This window comes from Rhodamnia argentea, chromosome 1 (genome assembly GCF_020921035.1).
Source record: "Rhodamnia argentea isolate NSW1041297 chromosome 1, ASM2092103v1, whole genome shotgun sequence".
In the NCBI taxonomy this organism is placed as follows: domain Eukaryota; kingdom Viridiplantae; phylum Streptophyta; class Magnoliopsida; order Myrtales; family Myrtaceae; genus Rhodamnia; species Rhodamnia argentea.
In genome coordinates, this window is record NC_063150.1 from 22,011,475 (window position 1) to 22,037,775 (window position 26,301).

A 26,301-nucleotide genomic window follows, 5' to 3' on the forward strand; every position below is an offset into this window, starting at 1 on the left:
TTCCTCTCTCTCTCTCTCTCTCTCTCTCTCTCTCTCTCTCGGCTTTGAGACAGAGCCAAAAACGGGGCCCGGATGAGAAGACCTCCTACTTCTTAATCTTCTTCGACTACTTCCGGGTCCGATCCTAATGATCGGTTGGAGCAAAAACCGAGGAATAAACGTGCCCGGAGAGCTTGAGATGCGGACAAACCTCCAAATGGCGATCGCCCGCCAAAACGAGGGAATCCGGCGACCTCTCCGCCGATAGGAAAGAGAAAAAATAAGAAAAAAAAGAAAAAGAAAAAGAAAAAGAACAGAACAGAACAGAAAAAGAGAGGAAAAAGGGAAAAAAATTAAAAAAAAGTAAATGACGAGAGTGCTCTTGATTAGGTCTTTTTTTAAAATAATGAGCATACTTTAGATCCTTATTTGAAATTTTCCCTAATTATAGAGTTGTTTATTATGTAAATAAAAGTTATATGATATTTTCTTAGATTAATGATATTACAAGTACGTAAATTTTTTCTTAAAATGCAATTTGGTAACTAAGCTTCTTCTTATAGCGAGGGCTTACAAAGCCCTCGCAACCGCCGCCCTATCCATTATAGTCGGAAATAGCTGGCGAGGGTGGAAGTTTGTTGGTGGGGGCCTGCTGATCGTAGGGGGGGGGGCTCGACTTCTCAAATTTGGGCAAGGTCGAGCCTCGCAGTGTCGACCTCTTCGACTCTAATGAGGGCGAGGTCAAGCCTCATGTCGCCCAGCGACGGCCATACCCCATCAACTCTAGTGAGGGCCTCACCTGCGATTAGCAAGGGTCGCTTGGCTTTAGTTGGGGCTCCCCGACCCTCGTCGGCCATCCCCCACCCTCGCCAGCCGAGCCCTATCGACCTTAGCAAGGCCTCGCCCGTGATTGGAATCCTGCGATGAGCCACAGAGGATTAAGTTACTAATAAAAAAAAATGACATGTAAAATTTTGGGCAAAATTCACTGGAGTTGACACTCAAATAATCATATTTCAAAAAACTTGATACTTAAATTATCAAAAAAATATTTGACATCAAAGTAAATGTCATGCACAAATTTTGTCATTTTTTGTGCCCTTCGACCTATACATTCTAAGTACCTCAATTTTTTCATTCAATAGTACATCGTAAATTTTCAAAATTGATAGGCGTCTGCAATGTGCCAAGCCCTTCCTTTTAAAAAAAAAAAAAACTTTTTTCTTAATATTTTTAATTTCTTAGCTTATTTTTTAAATTAAATTAAATTTTTTTAAAATAATTTACCCTTTAAAAAATCAATCCACATCGACTCTAGGTGCCAACCTTAACCAAAAAAAAGAAAAGAAAAGAAAAAGACAGAAAATATCGACAATAATTCAAAACATAAAAAAATTGTCACGTCCGCGCCCCCCGATGTGGACATTAGCGGTCTAGCCAAAGTTGATCAAACAGACTGAATTGGTACAAATATACAAAAGATTAGGATTCAATTAGCAATATATATATATAAATTGACACAATTATAATAGGTTTACGATTATTTTTGTCATTTCCTCCCGTCTTTGATTCATCAAAAGCCTTTAGCACTTCTGTTTACTTTCATTTGCTTCATTTCTGCCGAGTACTTCCATTTTTTCTCCCTTAGGGAAAACAGTGCGACGTTTCCAATCAAATGTGGGAGAAACTGAACGATAAAGGTCGTGCGGTATCGAATGACTGGGTCCAAGAGCAGTGAGAGGAAAGGGTAACAATTATACATGTTACATCCCCACGAAAGTGATTGGAATTCCAGAACGAGGCCAAGAAGCGACGGGCGATTTTGGCATAGCAAGTTCGTCTGACTTTGAAGATGTGAGTTTGGCCTTTTCTACGCGTCGCCTGCCAAACGCCGGTGTATTGGAAAGGGCATCTCGGAAGCGAACGGCTTCAAGTGACTGTAAGCGATGAAGTTGAAGAAGCAATCAGAAAATTGCAAACAGCCTCATCATCTTCCACCACACAAGCTATGAGTTCGAACTTGTTATCCAATTTTAAGAAATATCTGGCACAATAGACATTGATCCATTTTCTACAGAAATATAGAGGCTGCATTTGATTCGACTTTGGAAATGAGCTCGGGGAAAATGCGAAGACCCTTAGCCTGAAGGGCTTTGAAAAAATGTGAATTGTGTTAGATAAAATATTCATTATAAAGTAATCATGGGTTAAGTAGTAAAAAAATTGCAAAGAACTTTTGGCTGTAATTTTTATTTTTGTATTAAAAAAATCAAACCCTCCGGCCAAAGGCTCAGACCGCCACCGGCCGAGGTCGAAGGAAGTGTTTTGAGTTTAGATCAGCCTCGAGATAAGCAAAGGAAATCAGGCCATAAAATTGACCGGTGCCCGTTGGGAGCAAAGGACGCCGTTTAGTGGCATTGGATGATAAAATAGCCTAAGATTGCATGGACAACATTTTCGAAAGATTGAGAATAGGCACTGAAAAGACGTTAATAAGACATCTAACGTAACCAAGTCTCTGGTTCGGAGGAAGTGAAGTGTCCTTCTGTGCTTCATTTGGCTTCTAGCCGGCCCAAAATAAGTTAGCGGTGACTCCTTGGTTTGATATGAAATTAATTAATAAATTTGCTTGTTCAAATATGAAATATGAATCTCCTCTCATACACAATTAGTACATTGCTATAGAAACATGGTCACAACACGGCGAGCAAACTGGAATTCCAAAATTCGTATCCATGATACTAATTCATTCCCAAATGATTCTGCATCTCTTCCATAGAAAAAAAAAAACATAAGAGTTCGCAGGTTAAAGTGTGGGGAAGTTCCATCAAGGCCATGTTCCTTGAAGTAGACAAGGTAGTCCCTCACTGTGGTTTCTCTGTAGATTGGCGGATTGTCCTCGGACAAGAGCTCCCTAATCGGCCCGAAAAGCTTCGACGACGGCTGGAAGCTTGTGCTGAAAAAGCACGCCGCTGATATTCTTGGGCCCGCCGGGTTCGCCACCACTCTGTGCTCCACGCTTTTGAACTTGTCGTTCGTTATGAGCTGAAAGGAAGAAAAAAGAGGGACATACATCATCAGCATCCGCCCCATTCTCGTGGCACTGGCGAAGAGCAACAAATCCCCCAGTCAGAATGTATCTCCCCAGATCCCCCAGGACATCGCCTATGTTTTTCACATCAATTTCCGAACGCAGACTGTGCACTCGTAATGCTCGGTCAATACCCTTCAAAACCAACTTCAGGTGCGACTTTCCCCAAGGACAACCGACGTGGCGGCGTCGTTGATCCGAGAGGTTGCTTCCAAATTATAAGATGTTTTGCCTAGTATAGCCAAATATAAGAAACATGTTCGAATCAAATAAAACAGTAACAGGACTTGCCTGTAGAAGGTCGCCAACATTGACCACCAGAGCTTCAGGGACAGGAGGGACATCGACCCAACGATCGTCGTGAAGGACCTGGAGGCCTCCGATGTGGTCTTGCAGGAGCACCATGAGGAAGTTGTTGTCAGAGTGCTTGCTCGTCCCCATCATCAGCTCGGGCTGCGGGCATGCCGGATAGTAGTGGCATATGACCACTAGGCCCTCGGCATAGTCCATCCCCTGGAGGCAGTCCGGCCTCAGCCCGAGAGACTCGGACAAGAGCTCGAACAGCAACACGCCTAAGCTCATCACTTGCTTGGAGTAGTCTATCAGAATGTCCCTGCAATTTTAGTCATGAAAGTCATTACGATTAGATCCAACTTATAAATTATAATCTTATTGTGATTTTTTTTTGGTTCTTTCAGGTTAAATAAAATTGAATTATATAAAACGAAAAATATAGAACAAAAGTCAGAAAAGGTTATTTTGTCTTTGTGGGAAAACAACATATTTTAACGTCGCAGGTGAAAATGGCATGGTTGCCTCCGGGACCGAAGGCCTCGCCTGGTCACACGCTCACATACCTGCAAACCTCCGGCAGCTCCTCCGGCGACGGCTGGCTCGGCGCCATGTAGCTAAAGAAAGTGTCTCTCCGGTTCGCCACCGATGCCGTGTATGTGTCGAAATTGCTGTTGTACACCACCTTCCTCGTTATGTCGCGCGTGTAGAGCACCTTCTTTGCCTCATCTTCTTGCTCGTAGAACCTCCTCACCCCCTCCTTCATCTCCTCCATCACGGTCGCCGGAACCCCGTGATTGACCACCTGGAAGAACCCAGCGTCTCCAACGCGCGTCGCATCCTCTCTATCGCCTCCTTCCTCTTGGCCTGGTCTCGTTCGATTCCGCCTAGGTCGATGATCGGGACGCTGAGATTCTCGGAGCTGCTGCCCGATTCGGAGCTCTTTTCGGACGTCTCTCGCGGTCGGATGAAGATTCGGGGGATTTCGGTGATTCCGGCGTCGACGAGGCCTTTGACGCCGGCTTTCGAGTCGTCGAACGCTTTCAGCTCGCTCGCTCTGTCGTAGGTCCGCTCGCCGCAGTCGGAGGCCAAATTGATGGTAGTCATTGTTCCTCTCTCTTTTTCTCTCTCTCTACTGCAATTCAATGTCACTGTGAATGTGAATTTTTGTGAGTTAGGAGTATGAATTGAATGTTGTGGAGACGTAGCAACTTCTTTATAGCCGAGAGATGGAGAGAAGAGAACAGTGATATCACATTGGGAGGATTTTACTTTGGAATAATGAGGCCCATAACAATGGAGGGAGAAATTCATACTTTATGAGCTACCCACTTGCTAGGAAAATGACAATGCCGTTTAATAATGGCTGATTCTTTGGGGGACCAGGCGGCTAGTACACAAGTTTTGCAATTTATGGAAAAGAAATCTGTTAGGATAGAGTTGAACATCGACGGATGATAAGACGATCCGATGTTGTTGTCCTTGGATCAATCATTGCATCATCCTAATGCGTTGCTAACTCAATTCGATCAATTAAGTTTTAGTTTTAGATATCGTCGAGTCGTAATGGAAACCTCTTGTTTCATAGAAAATCGAAGTGTACATAGATTTTTGCTTTGCGGTTGATTCTGGTTATTGTCATAGAGCGAGTTGAAGGCCCGCAAGAATTCCGCTTTTTATCCTTGCTGGCAATATACAAAGTGAAATTTGAAGCTGAACCAAACAGAAATGTTGCCGAAAGTGCAATTTTTTCTCATGGTAGATTAATGTTTTAACTGTCATACGAATATTCAAGACGGTTTCACGGATAGCATCTTTCTTTCCATTTAAGAGGGGTATGTGTTAATCTTCCTCTCCCTCTGTTTTGTGTTCTTTTTTAAGTTCTGCTTTTGTTTGAGAAGGACCTCAGTTTTTGAGAGTTGTGTTGCTGCTATCAAATGAAGCAATATAAGCGTTAGTTACCAAACAGTGAAGAAAGGCAATCCTGTTCTTTGGTAGTTTTACATCGATGAACCCACGGACAGACTTTTATTTTTAAATTCAAACTTGAAGAAAACCATGTAAAAAGTCGCCCGTGCGCTAACACCATGAAGAGAAATCCCACACCATGAATATCCTTCGCCCATTATCTCTTTATCTTCCCGTTTACAAAGTCTACAGCTTGAAATCGGGAAGGGCGGAAGTTCCATATACGCCTTTGGAAATGTAATTTGCTGTGTAGTTTGGAAGTGTAGTCTCCTTGTAAATCGGTGGGTTGTCTGCTGATGTTAATTCCTTGATGGGTCCATACGGCCTCGATGATGGCCGAGGAGTGTGGCCAAAAAAGCACGCCACCGACACTCTTGGGCCTCTCTTGTTTGCCATGACTCGGTCTTGTGAAAAGTGCTAGGACCCTCATTGACCGCTCCTGTGAAAAGTGCTGCGCATACATCTCTCTCGTTTAGACAATTTTGAACTTGTCAATGTGCGGCTAGCATGGTACAACCAAGTTTGGATTAGTCAAATAGCTCTGTTACTATACTTGATGCACAAGGCATTTGGGAATGGTAAATGCAGATTCCTCCTACCAAAGAAAAGTGCAGATTATGAAGACATTATGTTATTGCTACGGGGAAGATGCCATAGTAAATTCTCAAGAGCTCTTTAAGCGGCTTAGCATATGAAAAAGTGCAGCAATATGGGCGAGAAGAGGATCGCAGTGTGTCGACCAATCAAAACACGGTTTCGGAGAAGTTTGGAAATGAACAGTGATATCTAACCAAAGCTACTTACCTGCAGAAGATCTCCGATGTTGATAACTAGTGCTCCAAGAATTGGAGGAACGTGGATCTGCTGGTTCTCATGAAGCACTTGAAGTCCTCCAATTTGATCTTGGAGGAGAATCGTGAGGAAGTCTTTGTCTGATTGCTTTGTCACACCCGGGGTCAACTTGGGTTGGGGGCATGGCGGACAGAAGTTGCACTTGATCAAGTCTCTCTTTCCACACTCCATCTCCTTCAAGTGATTTGAGCCGTGTCCTAGAGCTTCTGATAAGAGCTCAAACAGACAAAGAGCCCAGTCTCATCAAATGCTTTGTGTACTCCATCAGCATTTCTCTGCCAAAAAATTTTCGACGCATCAGAAAACCGAAATAGAGCTGCCTTAAAAGTATGGTTGGATGGATTCCCGGAGAACAACATAAAGTGTGTTGCTATTCTGTATCAATCATTGAGGATCACTTTACCGATCCGTTTCGTTGATTAAGACTCGATGCAAGCTTATCTCGCCATGATGTGCAGTGGAACCTAGGCGAGAACGTCATACGCATTCGGCGGCAGCAATTGCTTTACCCGATCGAACGAAGGACGGGGCACTTTCGTTTCCCGAGTTTTCAACCCCTATTCCCACCGTTTTAATGGAAATGTACTTGAATAACTCAAGTTTCATACACTTGCTAGTTTCGCCCCCGATTAAAGGAGGAAAAAAAAGGCTATTTAGTATTATACACTGAAAAGCTGTTACCTTGCACCAATGTGAACTACTTCAATTCTTCCGCGAACTATCTTTAGTGATTCACTTTGCGAATTTGTTCATGAATTTTACCTTTCTGAAAGGTGAAAGCGCAAGAGAAGCCATTGGCTCACCTGAAAGCTTCGGGCAACTCTTCGGGCTGGGGAGGCTCTGGTCCCATGGAACAAAATATACTGTCCCTCCAATCCGTAGTTACCGAATTAGAAAGGGCCATGTTGCTGTTGTATATGACCCTCTTCGTAAAATCTACGGTGTAGAATCCTTTCTTGGCCTCGGTCTCCTGTTAGAACAACCTGCGTGACCCCTCTCCTCTATCACCTCCTCCAAGAGGCTTTCGGGGACCCCATGGTCGATCACCTGGAAGAAACCCCATTTTTCCAGTGCTTGCCCAATATTCCGCACCGGCTCGTGGCGACCGGGCGGCCCACGTTCATGCACCCTAGGTCGATCACCGGGATGTCTAAGCGATCCTTGCTGCAGGCCACGCTATTGGGCGGCTGGATGAAAATCCGGGGCTTTGGCAATCGCAGCATCCACGAGGCCTTTGATCCCAGCCTCCATATCATCGAACGCTCTAAATTCCTTTGCTCGCTCATGTTCGGGATCTGCACTAGCGACCATTGCGTGTGCCTGCTACCGGGTATTACCGTACTTGCGCGAGTTGGGTCTTGATGAAGTTCACTTTACGTGGTTATTTAGTGAGGATATTGGATGTCCGTCATTGTTGATTTAGAGAAGAAGCCAAACACGAGGGACATGAAGGTTGTCGACAAATGAGTTTTCCTTTAAGTGGAAGTTGCCTCAAGATTTATGTCAAACAAACACTCGAAGTTGCAACATAAGAATTCCTTGTTTCTCGACTATGACAGCATTTGTCGCCAAATCCTTGAAAGCACTTGTTAATGATCATATAAATGTATTAATTAAAAACCATAAGTAATTAATTAATTTCCTATCAAGAGAAAACCCAAAATTATTTCCTTCATTCCTTACAAGAGAGTTCTATTTTCTACTTTTATGCAGAAACGTGATTGGTGCACTCTATATCGGAAGAGCTCATAAATTAATAACTAATTATATAGTGACTAATTAAAGTTGTAGCAATTCCAAAACTGGAATCCTATGCGTGAAAGATCATGTAACATATTCCTATTTTCCACATATAAGTTAACCCTTGAGAAAAGAATTATAAACGCAACAATCTAATCAGTCAGCCCTATGTTAACTATCATGACATTAAAGCAAATGTAAAATATCATCAATTTCAGCCGCAAAATTAAGTTAAAATATTCACAATGTTGCAATACTTTTATTTATGTAGTATATGAAAAAAATTCTGGAAACATATGAGTGTGTAACTGATATATTTGAGGCTACTTAGATATGCACCGTTGCGGGATAATATTCACCGGGTCCCGGCGACCCCCGCCAACTATTCCCCCCACCTTGGCCGACCCTCCTCGGCGAGGGCGGGGCGGTAGTGAGGGCTACAGATGAGCTTACTTGTTTATGAAGTTGCCGCCTTCCTCGAGTGGTCATTATGCTATTAATTCGGAGTGCAATCCACGAAATTTGTTTGGTCAAAATCTGATATGACACTAGCTTTTGAAAGAATATTGCTAGGAGTGTCCTGATATGTTAAATATTCCTTTTCACGGCGGCATGCTTTGTTGGTAGGAATCCTTGATATTGGCTGAGATGCTCGGATGATTCGTATGGACTGGTTCAGAGTGGAATCCATATTGGTAGCAGCAGGTAGTACAAGGACTCTTACACGCTATTCTTGTCCTCTGCTGCAAGTTATGCCATTGCATCTGGTGGATTAACTGAGGATGAAGTAACATTATGATGCCGTTGGACTTGCTATATATTTGTGCCCGAAGTTGATCATCAGGCGCCACCCAACCATTGTCTCCCAACAAAAGCATCGACTCTGCAACACACTTCTCAGCCCCAGCTTTTGCCATTGGAAATGGCGGAAGCAGTTCTCTTCAGCCTTGCCACTAACATACTGAAAAGCCTTGCATCCGAAATGGCGGAACTTGGAGGCTCCTTTGCTTCTCAGCAGATCCAGTTGCTCTGCGGCGCAAAGGACGAGCTCCAAAGCCTTAAGGGCACCGTCCAGACCATCCAAGCGGTGCTTTTGGATGCCGAGAAGAAGCAATGGCATAACAACCAGGTCAAGCTCTGGCTCAAGAGGCTCAAGGATGTGTTCTACGACATCCAGGACTTGCTCGACGATGTCGCCACAGAAGATCTGAGGCGGAAGGTCACCCCCGGCAACGAGAAGTCGAAAGCGGTACGCTTTTTCTTCTCTAAGTCAAATCAGCTCGCACACCGTGTCAAAGTGACTAATAAGATTCAGGAACTTAGGAAGAAATTGGATCGGATTAAAAATGATAGGATGTTCCATTTAGAGGAGCGTCAGAGTGAGGAAACAACGGCCATTGGGAGAGGAAGGAAAACTGAAATTTTCGCGCCCGACAGAGCAATAATTGGCAGGGAAAACGACAGAAAAATGATCAAACACCTATTGTTTGATTCCTCCTCTACCCGGAGTGTGTCAGTTGTTGCCATCGTTGGTAAAGGAGGTCTCGGAAAAACTGCACTTGCACGACTAGTGTACAACGATGGGGAGGTAAAAGAACATTTTGGGCTTAAGATGTGGGTGTGTGTGTCTGATGTCTTTGATGTGAATTCGATTATCAAAGATATTCTTAAATCTGCAAAAGTTGACTGTCAAGGGTATGATCATGATCAATTGCCGAGTCTTCTTCATGAGACTCTGAGTAGGAAGAAATACTTGCTTGTTTTGGATGACTTGTGGAATGAAGATCGGAATAAATGGTTGAAGCTTGGAGATTGGCTGGAGGGTGGTGAACGGGGAAGCAAGATACTTGTAACTGTTGCACAGAATGTGCTCTCTGTTGTTACAGAGAATGTGCTTTCGATTTTGAAGAACAACAGAAGATTACATAGCATTTTCAAAAAATAAAGAAAAACTGAATTGCACTAACAAGCAACAAAATAGGAACTGAATAACAAACTCCTACTATCTTGTTGACTAAGTAAAACAAAACAAACAGCTAACAGACCAGAACAAAAATGACCAAAAATGATCCTTAAGGCATAACCAACATACTCCTCTTTGGCTTAAGGAGCAGAACACATTCCAGCCTTCTTCTTCAGTAACTCAAGTCTGCTTGCTTGCAGTGGCTTAGTAAACACATCAGCCACCTGATCTTCTGTCTTGCAATAGAGTAGCTTCACTTCACCTTCTTGTTGCACTTCCCTCAAATAGTAGAACTTGATCTTGAAATGCTTGGTTCTCCCGTGAAAGACAGGATTTTGAGATATGGTTAGTGCAGCTTGGTTGTCCACAAGTATCTCGGTTGGTCCTTCAACTTCTATTTCCAGATCCTGCATTAGCTTTCTCAACCATATTGCATGATTGGCTGCTGCAGTAGCTGCTAGAAACTCAGCTTCTGCGATGGGCTGAGCAACCACTTCTTGCTTCTTTGAGCTCCGGGTGAAACATCCAGATCCCAAAGTAAAACAAAAACCACTTGTACTCCTCATATCCTCAACCGAACCAGCCCAATCACTATCAGCAAAGCCTTGCAACCTGCAATTGTCCACTTTAGTAAACTTGACACCAAATGACTGAGTGCCTTTCAAGTATCTAATCACTCTTTTTGCGGCTACCAAGTGTTCTTCACCAGCACAACTTAGGAATCTTGAAAGCACACCTACTGCATACAAGATATCTGGTCTTGTTGCAGTTAGATACATCAAGCAACCAACTAAACTCCCGTATACTCCTTCATCGGCAGGCTCGGCTCCTTCGGTCTTCCGCAGCTTCTCTTTTAGATTCATAGGAGTGTTCACACTTCTACATTCCTCCATCTCAAATATCTTTAAGATCTCTCTTAGGTATTTCCTTTGTGAGATGAATACCTCGCCTTTCCTCTGCTGCACCTCCATTCCCGGAAAGAAGGACATTACTCCAAGATCAGTCATTTCAAACCGCTTCATTAGTCCTCTCTTCGGTTCCGCAATCCGCTCTTCGCAATCACCAGTGACCAAAAGATCATCAACATAAAGAGAGACAATAGCTACACCTTCCATAACTTTCTTCACATATAGGGTCACTTCACTCAAACTTCTTTTAAACCCAAGTTCCTGCAGATGCTTATCAATCTTACTATACCAAGCTCTTGGAGCCTGCTTCAACCCGTACAAGGCTTTTCTCAACTTATACACATGATCTTCCTTGTCTCTCACTACAAAGCCATCAGGCTGCTCAACATATATCTCCTCCACTAGCTCTCCATTCGGGAAAGCCGACTTCACATCCAAGCTGAAATACTTTCCAGCCCTTTTGTGCAGCGGTAGCAGCAAAGCATCCTTATGGTATCTAACCTTGCCCTTGGAGCAAAGGTCTCAGAATAGTCTACTCCCCATACCTGCGCATAGCCTTTGACAATGAGTCTTGCTTTGTGCTTATGTACCGAGCCATCGGGATTCAACTTTGTCCCGAATACCCACTTCACTCCAATCACCTTTCTGTTTCTGGGCCTCTCAACCGGATCCCATGTCTGGTTTTTCTCAATCATTATGATTTCTTCTTCTATTGCAGCACACCATTTCACATCTTCACTTGCTTCCTTATAGCTAGCTGGTTCAATCATAGCTATATTGCATCTCTCATAAATTTCAGCAAGAGATCTAGTGCCTCTCACGGGAACATGATCAATTAGATCCTCGACTTCCACTTCATTTGGTTCAACCCGCAATGGCACTACCTCCTCTTCAGCCTTGCCACCTTCTACAGACCAGTCCCACTTCTTATCTTCCATAAAACTCACATCTCTACACACCACAACCTGGTTGCTAGCAAGATTATAAACTCTATAAGCCTTAGATTGCAAACTATATCCCACAAAGATACATGCTTTTCCTCTTGGATCAAGCTTATCTCTCTTAACTGAAGGAATCAATGAATAGCAAATGCAACCAAACACTTTCAGGTTGCTCACCTTAGGCTTGTAACCATGCCATGCTTCAAATGGTGTCTGCTTGTTGAGAGCTTTAGTGGGCGGTCTGTTCGGAAGAAAGACTGCAGTGTTAGCAACCTCAGCCCGGAACTTCTTAGGGAGTTCTTTCTCATGTAGCATACATCTAGCCATCTCCATCATACTTCTGTTCTTCCTTTCACTCACTCCATTTTGTTGGGGAGTGTATGGCACTGTGAGTTGGTGCTTGATCCCCGCATTATCACATATAGCATTGAAACTGCCTGAGGTGTATTCTCCTCCATTGTCTGATCTAATTGTCTTGATATTGCAGCCACTCTCCTTCTCCACTTCTCTTTTGAACCTCAAAAAAATCTCATTAACTTCAGCCTTAGTCTTTATGAAGTACACCCAACACATTCTAGTGCAGTCATCTATGAAAGTGATGAGGTATTTGCTGCCATTCGGTGAATCCTCCGGCATTGGACCACACACATCGGTGTGAATTAGGTGCAACTTCTCACTGGCCCTCCAATTTGACCTTTTGAAAGGAATCCTCACTTGCTTGCCTTGTAAACATGCTCTACAGCTGGTTACTTCCTTTTGCAACATAGGTAGCCCCTTTGCCATTTCATTTTGCTGCAAGTATTGCAGCCCCTTGCTATGGAAATGACCCAGTCTTCTATGCCATAACTCCTCCTCATCTTGTATACTTTTCATGGCTTCATAATTCTCATCAACTGGATCAAATGTAAAACACTTGTTCCTCATAGGAATCCTAAAAAAATGTGACCATTCTCATCTCCTATGGCACACTCACTCTTCTCAAACACGACCTTCAACCCCTTCTCTACTAAGCGACCCACACTCGGCGAGGTTCGATCTATCTTTGGCACAAACAAAACCTTTGTGATAAGCTTAACACCACCAGGACCTTCAAGCACTACATCACCTTTGCCTTCTACTTCTATGCATTCTCCATTACCAATCCCGACTTTAGACTTCATGATTTGTCTAAATTGCTAAATAATCCTTCATTACTGTCATATGGTTGGTGCATCCACTGTCCACGAGCCATCCATCTCTAGATGCATTTGAGATGAAGCAGGAGGCAACAAACGGGTGCTCCACTTCACCGGCTACTGCAGTTTGACCTTCAGCTTGTTGTTGCTGATGCTTTTCCCTGCAAATGGCCTCAACATGGCCCATTTTGTGACACCTCCTGCACTTCACATTTGGTCTCTTTCAACACTTGAAATGAGGGTGGTTTCTCTTTCCGCAATGCTTGCATGGAACCGCATTCCACTTCCTATCGTGTCCACCACTACTTGAACCTCCCTGGCTATGACTATGACCGGCCTCAAAATGTCTTCTATTCTGGTTCCATCCTCTTCCCTTTTTCGCAGTATGCGTTTTCAGCTTGGCTTGCAGAGCACTTTCGATAGGCTCATTCTTCCTCATAAGCCTTCTTTGCTCCCGAGCACGTAGAGCACTTAGGACTTCAGCAAGTTTAATGTCCGAAATGTCCTTAGTGTTCTCAAGAGAAGCAATGGTTGCTTCAAACCTTTCGAGCAATGCAACCAAAATCTTTTGAACCAGCCTTTTATCATCTATATCCGTCCCTAGGACCCTTATCTTATTGGCTATATCAACTAGTCTATCAACAAACTCTTTCATCGACTCATTATCCTTCATTTGCTGCCTCTCAAACTCCCTTAACAAGTTCAGCACCTTCATCCCCTTCATACTCTTCCTTCAAATAATTCCATATATCATGTGCTGAATCCTTTTTCATGATTCTAGTAAATATGGTCGAGGAGACGGCAGAAAACAAGCAAAATTTTGCCTTTGCTTTTCTGGTTACTCTCTCTTTATGGTACCTGATTTGATTGATAGTTGGATTGTTGGGTAGATCAGCAACTTCGTAGTCCTCTTCCACGACTTCCCATAGATCTGCACCCTCCATGAAAGCTTGCATCTTCACCGCCCATGCCTGGTAGTTGTTTCCATATAAGATTGGAGCTGTGATTGTTGAGAATGAGGCAGTAGGAACACCGGTTTGTTCCATCTTTCTTGTTCTACTTCGAATTTAGCACTCTCTCACAAGTCCCTTAAGATCAATAGGGCTCTGATACCAATTTGTTGCATTGAATGTGCTCTCCGTTGTTACAGAGAATGTGCTTTCGATTTTGAAGAACAACAGAAGATTACATAGCATTTTCAAAAATAAAGAAAAACTGAATTGCACTAACTAGCAACAAAATAGGAACTGAATAACAAACTCCTACTATCTTGTTGACTAAGTAAAACAAAACAAACAGCTAACGAGACGTAACAAAACCGACCAAAAATGATCCTTAAGGCATAACCAACAGTAACCACTCGTAGCCACACGGTTGCGAAGGTCACGGATGCGAAATCGGTTATCCATGATCTTCCTGGCTTATCTAAAGATGAGGCGTGGAATTTATTCAAGAAAATGGCTTTTGGAGATGGGGTAGAATCATCGGACTCGGAACTGGAATCGATGGGTCTAGATATAGTTAAGAAATGCGCTGGGGTTCCCCTTGCCATTAGAACTATAGGAGGCCTTTTGTACGGCAAAAACAAAAATGAATGGCCCCGTTACAAGGTGCATGAACTTCCAGAAATACCAGAAATTGATGAGGCTGATGATGGAATTATGCAAGTCCTCAAGTTCGGTTATGATCATCTCCGGTCATGCTTGAAACATTGTTTTGCATATTGCTCGTTGTTTCCGAAAGATTATGTCTACCGTAAAGAGAGGATGATACATTATTAGGTGGCACAAGGCTTTATTGAGTCATGCAAAGGGGACGACAACCTTGAAGTGGTCACCGGCAATTACTTGTCAGAACTACTATGTAGGTCATTCCTCGATGTTGCAAGCGCAGGCGACGATGGTGAGGTCCCGACTTTCAAGATGCATGATCTCATGCACGACCTTGCCCAAAAAGTTGCTGGAGGTGAATGCAAGATCGTTAATTTTAATGAAGGAGTTAGTGATGGAGGAATTCGCCACGCGTCGTTTATCGTAGATACTTTCTCGGAAGAGAAAATGGTGTCCTCGCTCAAAACATCAAAATTGCGGACGTTTATCTTTTTGGGAGATGGATTCTCTACACTATACTACTGTCACAAAGTTCTCTCCAAGTGTAGACATTGTCGGTGTTGGATTTTGGCAACACGGCTACTCCTCTCCCTCCTTCCTCCTTTGAAAAGTTGAAGCAGTTAAGGTTTCTTAATATTTCTAGAAACCACTTTATCCAGATTTTGCCGGATTCATTCACGGATTTGGTAAACTTGCAGATCCTTAGACTCTTTGAATGTACGAACCTTCATACATTTCCAAGAGATTTGAGGAAATTGGTCAACCTTAGATACCTCCTCATCGATGGGTCTAAACCGAGAGACCTACCACCCTTGAGTGAACTCCCTTCCCTAAGGACGTTGATTCTTATGCGGTTGCATGCGTTGAAGTTCCTTCAACAATCTAATACTACAGGCCCCTTCTTCCCGTCTCTTGAGAGCCTGTCCCTTATCAAGTGCAGCAAAGCGAAAGGATGGCAAGGAATGGGAGCAGATCAAAAGCGTCGGTCGTACCATGCAGGGTCGTCCTTCCCAAAACTTCGGTCCGTGGAAGTATGGGGCTGTCCCCATTTGACTTTCCTGCCTCCATTCCCCCAGGTGGAATACTTGAACATAGATAGCACGAGAATGGTGGAACAACAATTGATGGCCAATCCAAATTGCCCATCGGAAGCGGCAATGGGGTCCACATCCAACCCTTTCTCTCAATTAAGGCGACTCCATCTTGCTACCGATGCGGATTTGGAGCCCTCTATGCTCGAGACTCTATTCCAATTGGCCGGTAATCTCAAGTCCATGAGACTCTACACGTTCAACCTAATGAGTCTTTCTCGTGGCATACGGCACCTTTCCTCGCTCCGGGAACTCAACATTTGTAGTTACGTAGGAATCGATTTATCGTGCCAAGAAAATGAGCATGGCACCCTATGGCGATTCCTTACGAAGCTACGTGCCCTTAAAATCTCGTATCTTACGGATTTGGTGGCATTACCCGAGGGGATTCAAGATGTCACGGCTCTACAATCTCTCGAGATTCATCACTGTCGACAATCGAGGAGTTTGCCTCAATGGATTGGAAATTTCTCTTTGCTCGAAAAGATTGTATTATCTAAGCGTGAAAGTTTAGAGCGTTTGCCGTTTGAGATGCGCAACCTCGCGCGCTTAAAGGAAATACGAATCCGTAATTGTCCCGCTTTGAAGGAGAGTTTCCTAACAGATGGCCACGAAGATTGGCCAAGGATTGCGCACATTCCGGTCATTGTTTGGGAGGATGGATCGGACGATGGGATAGCAGCCTTATCGGGTACGAGAAAAGACTCTCACCTATCAAGTGCTCCTTTCCACTATTAGTGTTCTTTATTAAATAATTTCTCTCCACTATATTCGCAACGCATATTTATCATGGAAGTGTTTAGCCAATTGTTCCTTGTATTCTCACTTTCATTAGAACACAAAGCGACTTATAACTTCCTCATCAACTCTTATATACCATTTTAAGTATAGGAGAGTCATGAGAGAATTCTTTGTAGATCCACTTATGAATTATTACCTCTATTGATAGTTTTTGGTTTTTATTTTTTCATAAAAAATAAAAATATATTTAACGAAAGTTCACCGTCGCAGGTGGAAGTGGCGTCCTTGCGATTGAAGGCCTTGTCTGAACACATGCTCACACACCTGCAAACTTCCGGCAACGGCGGGCTCGGCGCCATGTAGCGGAAGAAAGTGTCCCTCCGGTTCGCCACCAACGCCGTGTACAGGTCGAAATTGCTTTTGTACATCACCTTCCTCGTTATGTCACGCATGTGGAACACTACCTTTGCCTCATCGTCTTGGTTGTAGAGTTTCCTCACCCTCCCCTTTATCTCCTCCATCACGGCTGCCGGAACTCCGTGATTCACCACCTGGAAGAACGCCGGTTTTTCCAATGCGCGTCGCATCCTCTCGATCGCCTCCTTCCTCTTGGCGTGGTCGCGGACGATTCTGCCAAGATTCTCAGAGCCACCGGTCTATTCAGAGCTGCCTCGGGATGTCTTGTGCGGTGGGATGAAGAAATTCTTGGAATTTCGGTGATCCGGGCGTCGACAAGACTTTTGACGCCAGCTTTCGAGGCTTCGCTCGCTCTGTCATACCTGTCCTTGCCGGAGTCGAAGGCCAAATCGATGGTCGGAATTGTTTCTCTCTCTCTCTCTCTCTCTACTCTTGTTCAATTTCCCTGTGAATCTGAATTCATTCGTGATGAGTTTGTATTATGAATTGAGTGTTATGGAGACACTGCGATACATGATGTGAACAGCTTCTTTATAGACGAGAGATGGACAGAAGAGAACAGGATCACATTGGGAGGTTTCGTTTGACTACGGAATTATGAGGTTCATAAAAATGGAACGAGAAAGTCATTGCTTATGAGCTACAACTTGCTTAGAAAATGACAATGATGTTTAATAATGGCTGATTCTTTGGGGGACGGGGCGTCTAGTACACAAGCTCTGCAATTTATGGGAAAAAAAAATCAATTAGGATTTGTCCATGCGGACTCGATTAGCTCAATTGGGTTTTAGATATGTCGCATCTTAATTGAAACCTACTGTTTCATTGAAAATCTAGGAAGCGTACATAGATTTATGCCTTGCAATGGATTTTGGTTATTGTGGTTGAGTCAAGTTGGAGGCGGGCAAGAGTCCCACTTTTTATTCTAGCTGCCAATATACAAATTGGAACTCGAAGCTGAACCAAACCGAAATGTTCCCGAGCGCGCAAATTTTCTTGTGGTATATTGGTAGATTTGTTGTTGTAACTGTCATACGAGTATTGGGCACGGTTTCATCTAAAGGTAACATATTTCTTCCGATCTTAGAGAGGTATGTGTCAATCTTCCTCTCCCTCTAGTTTGAGCTCTCTTTTTGGTTCTTTGTTTAGAGAATGGTCATCTTTTCTAGGGTTGTCTTGGTGCTCAAAGTTCTATCAATTGAAGCGATATAAGCGTCGGTGACTGAGCAATGAAGAAAGGCAATCCTGTTATGTTGCGGTTTTACATAGATGAACACAGACATTTATCTTTGAATACAAACATCAATGAGATCACCTAAAACATTCCCACGGTCTACAGCTGGAAATGCAATGGGCTGTGTAGTTTGAGGGCGTAGTCTCCTTGTAGATTGGTGGGTTGGGTTGTCCGCTGATGCTAATTCCTTGATGGGTCCATACAGCCGTGAAGATAGCCGAGGAGTGTCGCCCAAGAAGCACGCGACCGACAGTCCATGACTCGGTGCTCAACGCTCTTGAATCGGTCGTTTATTATGAACTGCGAATACAATAATTAATAAACCAGTCTTTGGTCCGTCGGTTCTCAGGTCAGAACGAAGGAACATAATTTCTGTTATTGCTGATATATTCAGCTAATTCACACAAACTTCTAGTTGCACGGAGAGAGAGATGGAATGAAAAACATAAACTTCATTATTACAAAAACTATAAAGTACAAGCAAAATTTGAACCTTTTTAGAACCACACACAAACGTGCAAAACAGACTTGTTCCACTTCCTAGAAAATAGCAAACAAACCAACCGCCTAACAAACAAACTTGACTGAATAACAAAAAAAATGCTAAGACGACAAAACATCAATAGCCGCACCGAGACACAGCTCCAACAAACCCCCCCTTGGATCAGATTCTGCTACAAACTCCTTTTTTTTTTCTTAACGGCTCAAATCTTCCAGCCTGAAGTGGCTTTGTGAACATGTACGCAAGCTGATCTTCTGATCCGCAATAGATCAACTTAACTTCACTACTTTGTTGTACTTCATGCGTAAAGAAAAATTTGACCTTAAAATGCTTGGTTTTGCCATGGAAAATTGGATTTTGCGATATTGCTAATGCAGTCTGATTGTCCACATAAACTTCAATGCGATCACCGGAATTTAACCACGGATCCTTCATTATCTTCTTCAGCCACAAAGCTTGATTTGCGGCTGCAGTAGCAGCTATAAACTCAGCCTACGCAATGGATCGAGCTACAATCTCTTGCTTTTTGGAACACCGGGAGAAACAAGCAGAACCAAGAGTGAAGCAGTACCCAAATGTACTCTTCATGTCATCCACTAAGCTAGCCCAATCACTATCGGAAAAGCCCCGCAACTTAAACTTCTGGCCTTTCCTAAACTTCACACCAAAGAACAATGTTCCTTTGAGGTATCTTAAGACCCTTTTTGCAGCAACCAAATATAATTGATTGGGACTACTCATGAACCTGGATAGAACACTCACAACAAATAGAATATGTGGTCTAGTTGTTGTAAGATGCATGAGACATCCAATCAAGCTTCCATACATAGAGGCATCTACCGCATTTGTTTCATCATTCTTCCGCAACTTCCCCTTAGCGACCATAGGAGTCCGACACTTCTACAATCTTCCATCTGAAACTTCTTCGGAATTTCCTTCATATATATATATATATATATATATATATATATATATATATATTGCAGATGAAGATCTCATGTGAAGCTTGTTTGATTTCCAAACCCGGGAAATAAGCCATCTTTCCCAAGTCGACATCTCAAAACCTCGCAAACGGATCTTGCTTCACCCTCTCTATCGGTTCCACATCATTCCCTGTCACCAACAAATCATCTAACATAGAGTGACAGAATTACAACACTGTGATTCACCCTCTTGACATAAAGAGTGAACTCACTCAAGCTTCTTCCAAAGCCAAAATCCCGCAAATATCTGTCTATCTTCCCATACCAAGCTCTTGGACCCTGCGTCAGTTCATATAGAGCTTTCCTCAATCTGTATACCTTCTCTTCTTGTCCTTTGATACTGAAGCCTTCAGGTTGTTCAACAAAAATCTCCTCCTTGAGCTCTCCATTCAGAAATGTAGACTTGACATCTAACTGAAATATAGGCCACCCCTTCTCTACATGCAACTGTTAATAGTAGCCTGATTATATCAAGTCTTGCAACAGGAGCAAAAGTCTCGGAATAGTCTACTTCCCATATCTGAGCATAGCCTTTCACGACCGGTCTAGCTTTGTGTTTATTGACATAACCATCGGGATTAAGTTTTCTTATGAACACCCACTTAACCCCAATCACATTCTTATCGGATGGTTTGTCAATAAGTTCCCATGTGTGGTTTTTCTGAATTATTGCCAACTCCTCCTGCATTGCTGCAATCCACCTCCGATCCTCTTTAGCTTCCACAAAGTTAGCTGGTTCAAGCACCGCAACATTGCTTCTTTCATAAATTTTAGCAAGTAACCTTGTGCCTCTTGCTGGCAGATCATCCATAGTATCTTCCAACCCATCCACAACTTCATCAACCTGTACAATTGTTGCGGGTTGTTGTTCTGCAGAATGTTGTTGTCCCGCATTCTTTTCTTCCATTCAATTCCACTCATCTTCCTCTAGAAAAACAACATCTTTGCTCACAGTCACCTTGTCACGACCCGAACCCTACGAATCGTCGACATCCCACCTGGCCTCACTTGCGTACGGTTCTCCGGGATCCTCGGGCCAACAATATTATACAACACATGCGGAAGCAACAAAATCTCCATACGTAAAACCAATAAATCTACGATAACTTGGGATGGTAAAAACACACATATGTACATATATACATAGTTGTTACAAACTGTCAAACCTGGGCTTCAGGGGCCTTTGTACAAGCCCGTGACCACCTATAACAAAAGACACGTGGTCGAAGCCCGCTACACTACCAAAATACAACACTCCACAAAAACCGAGAGGCCGACTACTCTAAGCCTCATCCTCGCTATTTCAGGCGACTACTCGGCGTCCGAAGGCTCCACAACCTCTCCGTCTTCTTCGGGTGCCACGACCTCTGGACTAGGCTCCACATCATCGGGACCAATATTCGGGTACTCTACAACGCCATCTGGAGGGGGAGTACTAGTAGGGTCCCACTCCCCAACACCGTCATAGGGAATGTCGAAGCCGGTCGGTGGTCCCATTGTCAAGTCCCCATAGCGGTACGTCCATGCTTCGTACGTATGGGTCTTCCAAAAGGGTTCTCCGGTGTCCACCCAAATAGTAGTAATATGCCTATAGTACACCTTGTCCTCTCCTACCGGGTACTCTGTCACCACGGTTTCCATGTCCCGCGGGATCCCGAACCTTTGAGGCGGGTCATTCATGGCTGAGGCGGATGGTCTGAAAAACAACGAACCCACGACGGGGTGAGATAAAATCTCAGTAGGAAAATCTCTAACCCTAGATCGGGTCGCTAGTGCCTCCGGACACAATCTAGGCGAGCAACAATTTCCAACAACTCTTTCTTTCTTACCCAAAAATTCCCCAATTAAATTCCAGAAAATTCCATTCTTTCTCTGAAAATTCTCACACCTTCTCAAATATTCTACGTTACTCCCGTCTCGGCGTTCCACGCCTCGGTCCAACAATAAAATATTCTACGTACTCCGGGGCCCATTTTTAACACATCCAGCCATAATATAAATATCCACATTACTCCGAAAATATTCCACGTCACTCCGGAATATTCCACGTTACTCCAAAAATATTCCACGTCACTCCAGAATATTCCACGTTACTCCAGAATATTCCACGTTACTCCAAACATATTCCACGTCACTCCACCGACATCATACATTCATGAAATTGAGCCTCGGACCTTTATGGAACACGGCTCTATACATATACCCGGGTCTCGGACACATAGGAATACGACCCACGGATCTCGGTCTCGGACACATAGGAACACGACCGGATCAAGTCTCGGACAATTAGTCGAACACGACTCACTTTGGTCTCGGACGACTTAATTGAACACGACTTTCTTACTTTCTCGGTCTCGGACAATCAGACGAATACGGCTCACTTTGGCCTCAGACGACTTGATTGAATACGACCATCACATTTCCTCGGTCTCGGACAATCGGACGAATACGGCTCACTTTGGCCTCGGACGACTTGATTGAATACGACCCTCATATTTTCTCAGAATAGATCGGGATCACGTGATTCACTCACGTTAGAGAATTAATAATTCGGGATCACCCGATCAATTCACACTACTCCAAGAATTAATCCAGACTACCCGATCAATTTATGCTACCAAAGTATCCAATCCACGCCATGCGACCATATTACGCTAACGTAGCAATTTATAAATCACGTGCCATTATAATTATACTAACGTGGAAATATATCACGGCCGAACGATAATAATTTTCTAATATATAATTAATTCACGACCATAGTACTATACTATAACAATGTCACATTTAATTAGCACCGTGGCATAACGATTTTATGTCACATAAAAGTAACCCTAGTTAATATATTAACTAACCATGGTTCAAAAACTAACTAGAGTCAAATACTAACCTAACCATGATTAATAAATAGCATAAAGTAACTCTAGTTAGGGCATAAAGTAACTAGGGTTGGTAGGGTAACCATGGTCAAACTTTGACCAAACAAATATCCTCTTGCAATTACTATTCATTGCAAGAACAAGCATATCTCACCTCCATTTCTGCAATTTTCGTCCAGCCCCTCCTCAAGCCCAAATCCAACACTTTTCTTCATCAAAAATTCACAATTTCATGGTCTTTTAGCAACCTAACCACCTAATTTAGGTTTAGAAACAATCCTACCTCAAAAACTCGCAAAAACCTCCGTTGAACGGTTGAGGAAAAGCTTGAATCGAGTGGCGATTCCGGCGGTCCTTGTACGGCCGGCGACTCGGCGACGTTCTAGCGACTCCAAGCGCTCCAAAGCGACACCAAAGAAGGCTTGAAGAACTTTCGGCAATGGAGGGTGAGAGAGAGGGTGTTTGGCCAAGTGAGGGAGAGGGAGAGTGAGGTAGAGAGAAAGTGAGCTAGAGAGAGAGAGAGAGTCTTTGGATAATGAAGAAGAAGATGCCAATATAATAACTAATATAGGTTAATAATAATTAATTATGCTCCCAAAGTCAAGAGAAAAAAAATAATTAACTCCCCTCATTGACTAGTCAATCTCGGCCAAAAGGAAAAATGGCCAAAATACCCTTAGTTCCAAGTGAAAAATGGGGTATTTTTCGAGGGCAAATGGGTCCTTTCCCATATCCAATCCAAATATACTTTTCCTGAACCTCTTTGGGGCGAACCGCGAAGGAATTTCACACAGGATGAGGAAACGTCCAAAATTTTATTTATTGAAACCCCTGAAGGTCCGACGTCAAATTCTCAAGCTCGATTCGCGATCAATCTCGATCAATAGAATTTTCAGCGTATCTCAAACTAACGGGCGGCTTTTAGGAGCTACGCGTATCGACCCGTGATTAAAATCACGTTTAAGAATTACTCGAGCCTTGGCGACCTTGGTTGTCATTCAATTGCGAGGGTCAATCACTAGTCCCGATGGACACGATCGTTAGAAAATAATTCGGGGACGTTCGGAACCCATACGAGGTCGAACGGAATCACCCGTGATCCAAGCGTAGGGTATTACCCAACTCGTTCCTTAATTATTCTAGGATCGGCCTATATTGGTCCAAAATATTCCCTCGACAATTTTCATGGCCAAAGAGTCAGTCCATGACCAAGTTCTTAGGTCCACGTACTTGATTTTCCTAGCTAGCCATTCCCATTTGGTTAGTCTACTCGAGAGGGATCGGTTCCGAGTGAGATTCAACTGAAGTACATCGATGAGACTTTTCATTTATTCAAGGCTTCAAAACGAGCCGGATTACGGGATGTCACAATTCTTCCCCCTTACAAAAATTTCGTCCTCGAAATTTACAACAAAACTTATCTATTCAAACAAATGGGGGTGCAGTTGCCTCATCATTTCTTCATTTTCCCAGGTTGCCCCTTCCGTTCCATGATGTTCCCATACGACCTTCACCGGTGGAATTGTCTTGTTCCTCGGAACTTGTTCCTTTCTGTCTTCTATTCGCACCGGCCTCTCCACGTAGGATACCCTTTCATCCACTTCCACTACTTCATGATCCGGGACGTGCGTTGGGTCCGGTTCGTATTTCCTCAACATAGACACGTGGAAAACATTATGGACTTGGGACAAGTTCGGCGGCAAGGCGAGTCGATAAGCCAATGTCCCAATCCGTTCCAGGATTTCAAATGGGCCTACGTACCTCGGACTTAATTTCCCTTTCTTCCCAAACCGAGATAAGCCTCTCATCGGCGACACCTTAAGGAAGACATGATCTCCCACCTGGAATTCCAACGGTCTACGTCGTCTATCCGCATAACTTTTCTGACGACTCTGGGCAGTCTTTAGCCTGTCTCTGATCACTTTCATTGCCTCAACGGATTGCTGGACCGGTTCTGGTCCAGTTATGCTTCTCTCACCAACTTCATCCCAACAAACCGGAGTTCTGCAAGCTCTACCGTATAACGCTTCAAACGGTGCCATTCCAATACTCTGCTGGAAGCTATTGTTGTAGGCAAATTCTACTAAATGCAGCTGTTCCTCCCAGCCCCCTTTAAAATCTATCACACATGCTCTCAACATATCTTCAAGAGTCTCGAATTGTTCTTTTTCGACCGTCCGTCTGTCTCGAGGGTGATAGGCGGTGCTAAACCGTACTTGAGTTCCCATGGCATTTCAAGACTTTTCCGGAAAGTCGCAATAAACTTGGGGTCTCTATCCGACGTAATGGTTACTTGGCACTCCATGCGGGCGAACTATTTGGCGCATATACAACTCAAGCATACTTTTCCATTGCGAAATCCTTTCGCACCGCGAAAAATGTGCCGACTTAGTCAATCTATCGACTATTACCCAAATCGAATCGTGCCCTCTCTCGGCTCCTCGGTAATCCCATAACGAAGTCCATGGTAACGTGTTCCCATTTCCATTCGGGAATCTCTAGCGGTCGAAGTAGTCCTCCGGGCTTACAATGTTGTGCCTTCACTTGCCGGCACGTCAAACACTTAGCCACATGCTTGGCCACGTCGACTTTCATTCCATTCCACCCGTAATGTTGGCGCAGATTCCGATACATTTTAGTACTGCCTGGGTGCACACTATAACTACTCCGATGTGCTTCTGACAAAATCTTTTCCTTGAGCTCCTCATCGTTAGGAACACACAGACGTCCACGGAATTTCAAGATTCTGTCCTCGGCCACTTGAAATTCGGGTTTCCTCTTGGTGGCATCTGTCTCTAAAATTTTCTGAATGTCGGGATCCACCGACCGCAACGCCTTAATCCTTGCCCGAATCTCTGGTTCAATTCTCAGAGTTGCCGGTAGACTTGTGAGATTGCCAACTTCCAACTTAAACTCCGAATCTCTCAACTCTTCCAATAAAGTCCATTCTTTCACCATCAAATGCGCCATGCTCGACTTTCGACTCAGAGCATCCGCTACTTTATTCGCTTTTCCGGGGTGATATAAAATATCACAATCATAGTCTTTCAATAACTCCATCCAACGGCGCTGCCTCATATTCAGCTCTTTTCGGGAGAACAAATACTTTAAACTCTGATGATCTGTATAAATCTGAAACTTTTCTCCCCTGAGATAATGCCTCCATATCTTCAATGCAAAAACAATTGCCGCAAGTTCTAGATCATGCGTTGGATAGTTCTGCTCATGAGGCCTCAATCGTCGCGACGCATACGCGACCACCCCGCCATGTTGCATTAATACACATCCGAGTCCTTTTAGCGAAGCATCGCTATAAATTTCAAATCCTCCCGGGACCCGATGGTATCGTCAAACCGGTGCCGTCGTCAACCTATGTTTCAGTTCTTGGAAACTCCCCTCACATTTATCTGTCCATTCGAAGCGAGTTTCCTTCTTCGTTAGCTGCGTCGGCGGAATAGCTATCGAAGAAAACTTTTCCACGAATCGGCGATAATACCCCCGCCAAGCCTAGAAAACTCCGAATCTCCGTGACGGACGTCGGTCTTGGCCAATTCACCACGGTCTCAATTTTCGCCGGATCTACCGAGATTCCATTACCCGAGACGATATGTCCAAGGAACGCTACCTGGTCGAGCCAAAATTCGCACTTGCTAAATTTGGCATAAAGAGCGTGTTCTCTTAAGGTCCGCAGAATGATGCTCAGATGATGTTCATGTTCCTCCAAACTCCTCGAGTACACCGGAATATCATCGATAAACACAATGACAAACCGATCCAAGAATTCTCTGAACACTCGATGCATCATATCCATAAAGGCAGCCGGGGCATTAGTCAATCCAAAAGGCATGATTGTGAACTCATAATGCCCATATCTCGGTACGAAAGCGGTCTTCGGTATGTCCTCTTTCTTGATCCTCAACTGGTGGTAGCCCGTCC

General features: G+C 43.8%; 2 pseudogenes; both read right to left on the bottom strand.

Annotated features, from left to right (window-relative positions):
• Positions 1-2,626: 2,626 nt before the first annotated feature.
• On the bottom strand, positions 2,627-4,573 carry LOC115733628 (annotated as a pseudogene).
• Positions 4,574-5,247: 674 nt separating this feature from the next.
• Positions 5,248-20,983, bottom strand: LOC125314696 (annotated as a pseudogene).
• Between the last annotated feature and the right edge of the window lie 5,318 nt (positions 20,984-26,301).